Source organism: Staurois parvus, unplaced genomic scaffold (assembly GCF_062004578.1).
Source record: "Staurois parvus isolate SC_StPar_1 unplaced genomic scaffold, SC_StPar_1.0 ptg000054l, whole genome shotgun sequence".
Classification (NCBI taxonomy): Eukaryota; Metazoa; Chordata; class Amphibia; order Anura; family Ranidae; genus Staurois; species Staurois parvus.
Genome location: NW_028317850.1, coordinates 3,985,875 through 3,999,186, shown reverse-complemented (window position 1 = coordinate 3,999,186; position 13,312 = coordinate 3,985,875). Strand labels below are relative to the sequence as shown.

The 13,312-nt window shown below is 41.1% G+C and overlaps 1 protein-coding gene across 1 annotated transcript in view; it reads right to left on the bottom strand.

Moving 5' to 3' along the window:
* Nucleotides 1-13,312, bottom strand: part of PRTG (protogenin) — a 176,494-nt gene that overhangs the window by 136,892 nt on the left and 26,290 nt on the right. The window lies entirely within an intron of this gene.

Genomic DNA, 13,312 nt, shown 5'->3' with positions numbered 1-13,312 from the left:
TAACCCACTTGTAACGAAGATGAAAACAGAACAGTTGTAAAACGTAACCCAGCTAACGTGTACAGATGTACAATTTCCAATCTACAATATCGCCTAGCCATTGAAAATTTGAAATCTAATGTATAATTGCCTCATGTGGGCAAGATTGGGCACAGACATGCAGACCTCTCTCCAAAAACAACAGCAAGTTTTCTGCCCAACCTTGCACAAGTCAACTGAGTGACAGGACCTCTCACAATCATTGCCTGATGCCCAAATTTAGTACATGGGTCCTAATTCTCCATAGGATCAACTTGGCTGATTAGAGCCATTTTCCATTAATTCACAAAACCTATTAATGAGTTGTTCCGAGTGCCTGAGAAGTTTTTAAGCCCCATACAAATGATGAGAATATTGGATGAATAATCGTCCGTTTTTTTTGCATGCTAATCTCATATTGAAAATGAAGAGGTAACTCAAGCTACAAAAATTGTCGTACGACAGAATAAAAATTTTAAAGTGATGTAATGTATTGTATTGTATTTTTGGACAAAAACTGTACTGATTAACCGCTTCCCATCTGCCCTATAGCAGAAGTATTGCTACAGGGCAGCATGGGTGCGCTAAATCACGAATATATTGTAAGCTCCGAGGAGCAGGGCCCTCCTATTCCTCTTGTATTGAACTGTATTGTTGCTGTATTGTCTCCTGTTATATTGTAAAGCGCTGAGCAAACTGTTGGCGCTATATAAATCCTGTATAATAATAATTATATATATATATATATATATATATATATATATATATATATATATATATAATAAGTGATTTTGCAGTTCTGGGTAGGGGGCATGGTCTCGGCTGTCAATGTGTTAGAAGCTGATTGCTGGTATCTGCAAAGATCAGAAATCAGCACTGCTGTCACGCTGTCAAATGCAATAAACACTCTAGGGGTAGTGCAGTCTTTGGGATTTAGTATTTATTACAGGTACTTATATAGCGCTATCAATTCACGCAGCGCTTTACATATAATATACACTGCTCAAATAAATTAAAGGAACATTTTGATAACACATCAGATCTCAATGGGGAAAAATATCATGCTGGATACCTACACTGATATGGACTGGGTAATGTGTTATGAAGGTAAGGATGCCCCATCATTTGATGGAAATTAAAATTATCAACCTACAGAGGACTGAATTCAAAGACACCCCGAAGATCAAAGTGAAAAAATGATGCAGCAGGCTAGTCCATTTTGCTGAAATTTCATTGCAGCAACTTAAAATGGTACTCAGTAGTTTGTATGGCCCCCACGTGCTTGTATGCATGCCTGACCTGCATGTCCTGGGGTATTTCCTCCTAGATCTGGGCCAGGGCATCACTGAGCTCCTGGACAGTCTGAGGTGCAAACTGGTGGCATTGGATGGACTGAAAAAATTACATCCCATCGGTGTTCTATTGGATTTAGGTCAGGCAAGCGTGGGGGCCATTCAAAGATATCAATTCCTTCATCCTCCAGGAACTGCCTGAAAACTCTCTCCACATGAGGCCGGGCATTGTCGTGCACCAAGAGGAACCCAGGACTCACTGCACCAGCATAGGGTCTGACAATGGGGCCAAGGATTTCATCCCGATACCTAATAGCAGTCAGGGTGCCATTGTCTAGCATGTAGATGGTCTATGCGTCCCTCCATGGATATGCCTCCCCAGACCATCACTGACCCACCACCAAAATGGTCATGCTGAACGATGTTACAGGCAGCATAACATTCTCCACGGCTTCTCCAGACCCTTTCACGTCTGTCACATGTGCTCAGGGTGAACCTGCTCTAATCTGTGAAAAGCACAGCGCGCCAGTGGCGTACCTGCCAATTCTGGTGTTCAACGGCAAATGCCAATCAAGCTCTATGGTGCCAGGCACTGAGCACAGGGCACACTAGAGGATGTCGGGCTCTCAGGCCACCCTCATGAAGTCTGTTTCTGATTGTTTGGTCAGAGACATTCATACCAGTGGCCTGCTGGAGGTCATTTTGTAGGGCTCTGGCAGTGCTCATCCCGTTCCTCCTTGCATAAAGGAGCAGATACTGATCCTGCTGATGGGTTAAGGACCTTCTATGGCCCTGTCCAGCTCTCCTAGAGTAACTGCCTGTCTCCTGGAATCTCCTCCATGCTCTTGAGACTGTGCTGGGAGACACAGTGAACCTTCTGGCAATGGCACGTATTGATGTGTCATCCTGGAGGAGTTGGACTGCCTGTGCAACCTCAGTAGGGTCCAGGTATTGCATCACGCTACCAGTAGTGACACTGACCCTAGCCAAATGCAAAACTAGTGAAAAACAGGCAAAAAAGATGAGTAGGGGAAAAAATGTCAGTTGCCTTTACCTGTAAAACCATTCCTGCTTTGGGGGTCGTCTCATTGTTTCCAATCTTGTTGCCCATCTAGTGCACCTATTGTTAATTTCATGAACATCAAAGCAGCTGAAACTGATTAACAACCCCGTCTTCTACTTAACTGACCAGATCAATATCCCAGGAGTTTAATTGACTTGATGCTATACTCTGATTAAAAAGCGTTCCTTTAATTTTTTTGAGCAGTGTACATCACATCAGTCCCAAACCTTCAAGGAGTGTACAATCTAAGGTATAACCCTAAATAGCATATGCACAGTACTGGCAGGTAGTTAACATCATTGTGTTGCCACTATGCATGAGCGGTATCATTCACATTTAAAGACCAGTACCATCCACATACCCATCCAGTGTGGTCCCTACAGAAGAAGAGTGTTGCAATGGGTCACGGCCTTTTAATTCTGGCCCCTTCAGCTCATACCACCGCCCTCCCCACCAAACTCGCTGCTGGCAGGGAGGACTTCACAGGAACTGCTCACCACCGTGCCTGCAACCCCTCCCCCCCTTGTTGTCACCTTACCTGCACCCCCTCTCTTTTCACCACTATGCACACCGACTCCCCAGTTCCCATAAGCCCCAACTTCAATTACCACCAATGCGCTCATTGTCACTGCACATATGCATGCTTTAATGCTTCCCCAGATCTGTGCCTTGATACAATCCTGTCTCGGACGTCTACGGACAATTCCTTGGACTTCATGGCTTGGTTTGTGCTCTGACATGAACTGTTAACTGTGGGACCTGATATAGACAGGTTTATGCCATTCACCTGAATTTCCCACAGCTGGACTCCTATCAAGTTGTGGAAACATCTCTAGGATGATCAGTGGGAACAGGATGCACCAGAGCTCAATTTTGAGTTTCATGGCAAAGGCTGTGCATGTGGTTATTTTCGTCTTTTATTTTTAATAAATTGCAAAAATTTCAAAATGGACTTCTTTCACGTTGTCATTATGGGGTATTGTTTGTAGAATGTTGAGGAAAAATGAATTTAATCAATTTTGGAATAAGGCTGTAACATAACAAAATGTGGCAAAAGTTAAGCGCCGTGAATACTTTCTGGATGTACTGTAAATCCTCTATTATAATAATAATAATAGCTCAAACTAGCAAACTAGCTTCTTTTTTTGTAATAACTATATCATATTTTAAGAAAAAAAAAAAGAGTAGTACATTGGTAGTCACTCTCTGTTACTGTCAACAGTTTAGGTGTCAGAGAAAATAGCTGTAAATGCTGCAATTGTTCCTGACCTTAATGGTCACTTCCCACTTACATCAAACCATGAGCTAAACACAGTAAGGGCAATCACCCTAGGGATGGGGAAGGGAGGAATAAACATGCACTACTGCCATAAAAGCTTACCATCAAGTCACTGTACTTCTTATAGATAAAGATGGGAATTAGTTACAGAAGCAGTGCTCAGAGATTTAAAATGTTTTAAGGCAGCAATAATATTTCAATAAGACAACCTTGAGATACTTCCAAATGCAAAAGCAAATATTGAAATTGATGCAAAAAGTCAAGAGCTGGCCCAACTGTCCTATCTCCTGCACCTAGCTATTGGTTATGGAGGATGATGAGTGGTGAGGGTGCACAAACCATATTTAGGTGTGGAAGGCAGCCCACCCTTGATGTAGTGAAGACAAAGTCAGTAAGTACATATCACAATGTATTACGTTTCAAAGCTACAAGGGTGCACCGCAAGATATTGGAAGGTATGTGCGACAGCAGGTGGTTACGATTCCAGCTTTTAAAGCGTTTAAAATGATAAAAAGAGTGATTGCTGTTAATACATTGTCATGATTAAAGTGGTTCTGTAGGCAGGAGTTTTTTTTTACCTTAATGCATTGGCTATGTTTAGCTCCCCGCCCCCTCTTATACTTACCTGAGCCCGACCTCGATCCAGCGCTGTGCCCAAGAGTAGGGGTAGGGAGTAGGGGTAGGGCTGAGCAACACTATGTGTATCAATGGATACACAGAGCCCGGCTCGAGATCAAGCCCACGCAAGTGCTCCTATAGATAGTAGAGGAGCCAGGATCATCAGTGGAGGACCCTAGAAGAGGAAAATCGGGGCTGCTCTGTGCAAGACCATAGCAGTGAGCAGGTAAGTATGACATGTTCGTTATTTTTAAAAAATCCTTTAATTACTTTAAGCCCCTGCAGAAAAGAATGATGGTAAGTATATTTTTCTTTTACTCTTAAACTGGAAAATGGGTCCTGCTCACCAAACTGCAAATAAAAAGTCTGAAAAGACACTTTTAAAATTCATTTAAATTACAATCTCAACGGTGATAAAAGAAAGGTGGCGTAATATAACTTGACCAAAGAACTGGAAGTAATAGAATAATGTAAACTCACTCAGATTAGCTCATTTTTAATCTCACTGGAAAAATTAGTTAGCATCCCGACAAAGTCAGTGCGATGAAACGAGTAGAGGCGGAACTTCTGGTACATCACGTTCGGTACAAAATTTCTGGTGTTTGGAACACACACTGGCTCCAGGACTTGGAGGAGCCGCGGTCTTCGTTTTACACTCAATGCTGGCTGTATTAGTGCCAATATGTGGCACTTTGAATGTAAAGGCTCATCTTTTTGTTTTTATCACTCACTTTTTACCTAATAAAATACTGCACTATGAGCACTTTTATGAAGGTATTGTGGTGGAGATATCCTGTGTCAACCATCTAAAAGCTGGACTGGTCCTTCATATACAAGAGGTATCGTGTGGAGTCTAAAACCAAGTGCTTGCTGACCACTTTGAAAAATAGGGTCACATGCTATCTGGTGAGAGTTTAGTGTTTTATTAACCCCTGGGTGTACCAGCACATGATTTGGAGGTGGAAAAGACGTTTTTCGGGTCTTTTCACAGATGTATGTCAATTATTTATTTATAGTGACTGCTCAAGCATAATTGGGACTTGGTGTCTTCTGCCATAGACTTAGTTTCATTTTTGTGCTATGTATAATATATATTTTTTTGTTGATTACTATATTTAGTATATTGTGTACCCACCCCCTCCCCCCTTATTATTATATTTCATTGTAAATATTGCAACTGTTTTTTTTTCTTTTCTCTTATAAAACTGATTTGATGTTTATGGGCATACTGAGCTAGTTATTAATATAGCAGAGATTCACTTGCCTCTGAGAAAGGCTATTAGTTCTGGAAAGAAGGCTCACACTTTACTTATTTTTGAATAAACTTTTAATGGTGCAGTGCTTACCGAGTTCACTCGTCTTTGTAGTCTTTGCTGCTTGGTTGCATTTGGTCATCGACTAGACAACAGAAAACTACAAAGTATGTCATTGTCCTGATATAGAGCTGCAGTTCTTCTTGGACAAACATTTTTTGGTTTTTGGCTAAATCCTTCTTTGATGGCCAGCCAAATTGAAACACATCTTCTTCTGACCCAAAAGTAATCCACTCAATCATATAAGGCATTTTGTCCATTTTAAGGAAATGAATGGCTCTCCATAGAGCCATTTTGTCTCTTGACAAGCTCTGTCAGAAGAATGTGAGACTGGATGGTTACACAAATCAATCTCCAGCTGCTAGTCTGTGACCTCGATGGTAAGCAGAAATGCCTGTCAAGGTTCACTGACCAGTGGTCAGGCTCTTGCAAAGCTGCTACTATTCTGAATAGTCCAGTTCTCTAACCCTGGGGTCAATGAAGATGCCCCTACAAAGGTCTTCACATTCACCCTTCTCAGATGTTCATCAGCCTGAACTATAAGGGGGTTCCCCTGCATTTCCTTCCTTTGTCCTTGCACTCACAAGTTCCAAAAGGACCTTAATTACCACAGAAGAAAGAATGCAGTTTGAGCTTTTAAATGGCATTAATGAAACTAAATACTCCATAAGGAGAATGGAAGCAGAAAGCTTGGATTTAAAGTGATAACCTTTCTAAACTTGCTGCTTTCATCAATGACTAACAATAGTACGACACTCTTCTGCTAAGGAGAATGGATAGAAAGAATACTTGTAAATAGGTAATGGGTATATATACATTAATAAAATCAATGTAAGTAATGTTAATAGAAGAATTTCAAGGGCAATGTGTAGGAATATTGTAGAGACAATGATGATGGTTTTAGTTAGACACCTGGATGCTGAATTACCTGCTGGCTTCTTATATCCCAGAGAGTTCAATAGCAACCCTTTCCCTTTGCAATTGCACACATCCAAAAAAATATTTTTTTCAATGACTACATGTAAACAAAAAGAACAAACAGATAAAAAAGAATAAAACAAGAAAACTTCACAGCTGAAAAAAAGCTTGGTCATCTGTCTCAGCTCAATATACTGAAGAAGGGTAAATGCCAATGTAGTTCAGAAGCCCTTATTGAGATAGTTATATGCAGGATATCTACCTTGAAGGGAGGAATCATACTAGGATCCATCCCAAGGAATCCAGACTAGTTGGAATTTGGATTCGATCATGAATTCTGCCCGTAAGTTTCTGCAGATGTCGCACCTTCAAAATGCCATTAACTAAATCACAGCAAGGGAGAACATCTTCTGATTTCCATTGCAGATGAATTGATGTCTGGCAGCTAGAAGTTTATATTTTTGATAGTTTCCTTATGGAGGGTGTGACATCCTGAAAGAGGAGACCCAACAGGAAGTTTACATGGCCCATTGAGGCATCAATCCTCACCGCTTGGTTCAACAGATCATTACCCAACAGAGTACAATCCGTGGACAAGTCCAAATTATATGGCATAAAAAAAACACTATTACCTTTGTATCTCCAAAGTGTTATAAGAATGGAGAAGGGCCATGGTTTTTTAAACACCATTATTATATTGTATTAGGTTACCTTATGGGTTGTGCAAAAGGATTTACAAGCATTGTCTCAGATTTATTCCCAAAGTGAAATAGGAATGTCTTGATTTAAAACATGTGTCCATTTAACCTGTGTCTATTTTTCAATATATCTAAGAATTCTGTTGGTGGCTGAATAAGAATTATATATGAATATGTTTGTACTGATGTTTGGATCAGGACCTAAGATGCATAATGTTTCAAAGTGCCTGGATTTCGCCTGATCTTTACATTAGGTAAAACCTCTGCCAATCCCTCCACTGGCTTCCGATTGCCCAACGGATAAAATTCAAAATCCTAACACTGATGTACAAAGCTGTCCATCATACTGCCCCAAACTACATCACCGACCTAATATTCAAGTACCACCCTACACGCACTCTCCGCTCCTCATAAGACCTCCTTCTCTCTAGTTCCCTGGTCTCCTCCTCCCATGCCCGCCTCCAGGACTTCTCCAGGGTGTCACCCATACTCTGGAACTCCCTACCCCAATCCATCAGACTATCACCTACTCTCCTCTCCTTTAGGCGCACCCTGAAAACTCACCTCTTCAGGGAAGCCTACCCCACCCCCTGCTAATTCCCGACCTCCTCCACTCTTCCTACCACTCCATCCCCCACAGCTATTTCCTCCTGTACCACTATTCCCTCCCTCCTAGATGGTAAGCTCCAAGGAGCAGGGCCCTCGAACCGCTCGTGAATCGCATTGTATTGTTATTGTACTGTTGCATGTTCTGTCTCCCATTGTAATGTACAGCGCTGAGCGAACTGTTGGAGCTTTATAAATACTGTATAATAATAATAATGTCTGAACTGAAGATAGAAGTAGATCCTCACCTTTTCAGTGTGTGGCTAAAACAAGTTTCTCAATTGAAATGACCCTACTGCAACCCATGGGTTAATGGTAGTTGTGACAAGACTAAAGATATACTGTAAATTGGAGTTAGGCTGTAATTTATTAGTCACTTGTGTAAACTTCATTTCAATCTACTAGTCCCTCTAATACTACCCTTTTCATGGGGTGACAATGCTAGGATGGCTATGTTGCTCCTCCATTGGCACTGTTGGAAGACTGAACATAGCCACCCTAATTGCTGCCTAGATCACCGGAGGAAAATAAAACAAAAAAGCCTAAAAGAAGAAAACAAATGCAGCCACCACATCTAAGGATTGGTAATTTAGATATACTTTAATATAGCCTATTCACTTACACAGTGAATGTTCACTTAGTCCAGTGAATAAACTGAAATTGTACCTATAATCATCCAATTACATCCAAGCAAAATTCCTATATTTTATTTCCCATGGACTCAAACTGGTATGTAAAGTGAACATAGCTTTATCTTATTTACTAAACTAATGAACATTCATTTTGTTGTCCCTATTCCCTTAGAAAATCAACCTCTGTGATGAAACATGCACTCCTAGCTGAGATGAGTTTGCATGATTACTCCCATGATAGTTCTGATGAACTTCATTTAGGATCCTAATCTTCCCTCTGATTTCAAAGACTTTCAAACTGACATTGTAAAGTGGCATGTCAAATATTCAGAGGTACATTATCTGGTTAGCAATTGCTAAATCACATCTTGTGTCTAAATATTAGACTTACTGTATGTTTCCAGGCAGCTGGTATGGAACTGTACTCTGCTGCCTGCCACCACTAAAACACTCCCTTGTGTCACATTATTATTGCTTTTGCGTCTCATTACACTTTTGTAAGTGCAACACGTCTTATGCGACTGCATTTTAACTGCTGTGTGATGCTTTTTGTCAATTTATAGAAATATACAGGAACAAATTAACTGTAAAAGCCTTAAGGGTTACATTAAGCCTAAATACATTTAATTTTGCACCATGGATTAATAGTAGAGATTTTATCCAAATGTCCCTAATGCTCATTTATATGTCTAAGCATAGCAATCAAAAATTCAACGCTATGACTTTAGACAGAATTATGCATTTTTAGATATGGCCGCAAATAATCTCTCTTTCTTTGTTCCTAATAATTACTATGCTCTGTACTGACAGTAATCCTGAAAGCTACATGTTCATTTGATCTAGTACGTGTCTCCTCCTACTTTGATCGGAGGACATCATCTCCTGTCCGTTTATAAACAGGGAGAAGGAGAGTTCACGTTACGTAGATTCAGATATGAGCTCATGTTTTTTATTAGCTGAATGTATACAGTGGGGTCATTGTTCTGGCAGGTGCTTTACAGATGGATTGAACTATACTATCTGTGCTTTGACCCAATTCAAAAGGGGCAGTGTGCAATGAGAGAATACAGATTGCTCTCCCTCTGCTATCAAATATGTGTATTTAACATCTACACTTGCTATTTCTGCTAAATGCTTAATACAGTACTTCTATAGATGTAAGCAATACACAGAAAACACCGTACTTCAAAATACCCATATTACAGATCTAACAAAATACGTAAATAAAAATTAACCAAAATAAATGATTTCCCGCTTTAATTACTACTATTAAATTATATTCATAGGGGTGCTTCCAGCACAGACCAGCCATATGACAATATATAAACAGGAGTATTTACAAGACTATGATATAATCGGCTTCATATATGAAAAGAGATGAATCATTCCTCTAAACCAAGAAAACATTGGATTGCCTCCAAACTGTTCGAAAACATCAATTTTATTTTGTTAATTAAAAGAAAAAAGAAGAGAACAAACAGCAGAGTGCAGGGCGATGTCAGTGTAACAATTACAGTTTATTAAACTTAAAACAGCATCCAATTATATAAGAAAAGATGTCCTGGTCATGAAGTAACAAATCAGCTCATGGGGAAGCTGTACAATATCAAAAGAGTCCAGGATCCACACACACTGCCTGTGCTGTATAGCCAGTGGGGGGCGGAAGTGCAGGGACCAGAAAGGCTGTAACAGGTTGACAGCAAGCAGCGCTTCAGAAGGAACACACAGCGGGTCTCCTACAGTGTGGGGGGACTCAAGTGGAGCAGGCAACGTGTTTCCAAGCATAATATACCCCTTTCTCAAGCCTCAGGCTTGAGAAAGGGGCATATTTTACGGTTCCTGCTGCTCATTAACTGTTATCCTCCCAGTTCATGCTGAGCTATACAGCACAGGCAGTGTGTGTGGATCCTGGACCCTTCTGATGTTATACAGCTTCCCCATGAGCAGATATGCTCCTTTATGACCAGGCTGAATTCATGCTTTTTAAGGTAAGTGGATGTTTTTTAAGGTTTACCAAAATGGAATTGTTATTCTGACATCACCCTATGCTCTGCTGTTTGTTCTCCACTTGTTCTGAGGCTGGTCTCCCTTGATGGCTGCGCAGATTCTACATCTGGTGTACAGCTGATCCCGACCACCATCTTCCCTCTCCATCCAGTCCCATCCCTGGATCAAGATTTCCATCACCTTGAATTATTATAGCCCCCGTTGGAGCCCACAGGTTTTTGGACTCTGATCCATATTCAATCAGTACACAGGCCTGTGGTACAACTTACTATAATCTTTATTAAAAGAAAAAAAGCAGCCTTACAGGCCTGTTTTGGCATTCACCTTCCTCCTTGTTTTATCCAACACTTTGGAAGATTTCCCTTGTAATGACAGCTGGAAGTAATCCTTGTAATGGATGTTCACTGGTCTGGCTCTTTGTATCAGTTGAGATTGAAAAAAAAAGTTACATATTTTTAAAGTGAACCCATATTTTGTCCATGCAAGATAAAGTAACAGGTTCACTGAACTGCTCAACCCCTCCACCCTTGCTCCACCCTTGCTATTCAAAACATACTTTCCCCATACTCAGATGAATGCCCCATTCACTCGCTAGAGCCAAGTGAAATACCCAGTACTTATGAGTATGAGGTTAGATATGACTCAAGAGCAGGAGTGACGTCATTAAGGCCCAGACATTCAATTAGCTAGAATGAATACTGAGCAAAGACCAAAGCACCCAGGACCAGTGGGAGCGCTGACAGCGCAGTGCTGGATGGCACTATGTGACAAGTAGGTCTTTCATAATGTTATAATTTGTTAATATGGGGTGCATTCTAATATAATATGGCATAAACCACATGGGGGTGGCATTTAAAAAAAAAAAGCAAAGTTTAATTCTGCTTTAACTGCTCCCTGGACCCTCCATGAAGCCCCCCTTTCTGATGACATCATGGGAACTTCCATCTTTTTCATGGTGATGGGAGCAAACATTCTTCTTAGACTGAACACTGCTTGCATATTGACACGAAAGACCCATTCCCTTTCCCCCAATTTTCACACTTGTAGATCCGTAAATTAAAGAATGTTTAATGTTGAACGCTCAAATGAGACAATGCAATATTATGTATTTAAGGACTACACAAAATCCATATGTGTCTATTGAAGTACAATCGATTACATCTTCTATACATCATAATTAGACTGTGGTGAAATACTGAACCTGGTCTGAAAACCTTTTAGTGCTGAGGTTACCAGCTGGGTCCCCACATTTACTTGTACTTACAATTTTTACAATTTCAGATGCCTGTGAATGCCCAAATTCAGGGGGATTAGATAGGCTGAGACATGGATTGCAGTTAACCAGGCCATGTTTTGGGACAATCAACCTTCATGCCAAATAATATCTGCTCAGTTACTAAATATCCCAGGATGGTAAATGCAGTTTTGTTAGGGTTGTTTCCCCCTGAGCACAATTCTGTAAAATGCATTTTAATTTTCCATGCATGGTCTAGAAGTTTTGAATGAGTACCCAACTTGTAGAATCCGTAGATTTGTTTTCTCCATGGACTTGGGATGCGTATACTTTCATACTTTCTATGCTGGAATGTCCCTGTCACCATTGGAGCCCCTGAAATTCATATGAAAGTTTAGAGAAAGCCTACCTAAAAAGGGCTAAGAAAGCCCCCACCTTCATGTAACAGAGCTAAGGCCTGGCACCAGGCTGCTCAAGTTCCAAGACTGCATTTTAGAAGGCTGCAAGGCTGTGCACATACCCTATACCTAGAAAGAATAGGAACCATTGTGAGATTCCTATACAGTGGTGAGCTTTGGTTTTTTTTATAGTTTACTCCTTACAACTTCACATTAGTATAGCTTGGTCCCAAGAACCCACCCCTAGCAAGTTAACTGACCAGTGAGGGATCATAAGTGCCCTGATAAGATCATGCCTCGGTCACCCCTCTTGGTAGAATGTTCTCAGTGTTCGACTGACAGAAATGTGCAAGGAAATAGCACAATAGTACAATAGTTCCTTTCCCAGAGTGTCACTGTAAAGGGGACCAAAGGAAACTAAAATAAAGCTTAGGTATACAAGCTTAATTTAAAGTGATTCAGTTGCCATCTAATAAAAAAAAAAAGAAACACAAGGAAAAGAACAATTTTAATACTCATCTGCCCCACTGGAACTAAAGAGCCAGAGGGGAACCAGGCATCAGCCACTGTCAAAAGTGTTGGGTGCAGCAGATTCTTCAAGCAGCAGTATCCACTGAATACATTGAAAATCAGCAACTTTTGCAGGTGGAAGAATAAGAATCAAAACCCTTTTTTTCAGTATCATTTAGTTAAAGACAGGATTTCTTTACACAATACTCCATAAATGTACGTTTTCATTCTTGGTAGATGCTGAAGATAAAGTTAAAGAGAAGTTCCACTCACACCGTAAAAAAATAAAAGTCAGCAGCTACAAAAACTGTAGCTGCTGACTTTTAAAAAACAGTCACTTACCTGTCCCACGATCCCACGGTGTCCTCCCCGCAGCCCGTTTTTCAGGCCGTCCTGTATTCCAGGCGCTGGCATCTTCAGTGTGGGCACCCGGATGTGACAGCTTGCGGCTTCACAGCCGGGTGCCCACTACACATGCGCGAGTAGCGCTGCGCTTCCTGAATGGCCCCGTCGTCTTCTGGGACCTGTCACGTGTCCCAGAAGACTACGGGGAAGGGAGGGTAGGAGGACAACTTCTGCTTCCGATTGCCAAGGCGATCGCAGCGGAAGTGGGAGCGGGTACCTGTCAATTTCGGGTACCGGCTCCCCAAAGGTGCCAATCCTTAATAGGGAGCGGGGGACCAATCGTTAAAGAGGAACTTCCCCTTTTGGGTGGAACTCCGCTTT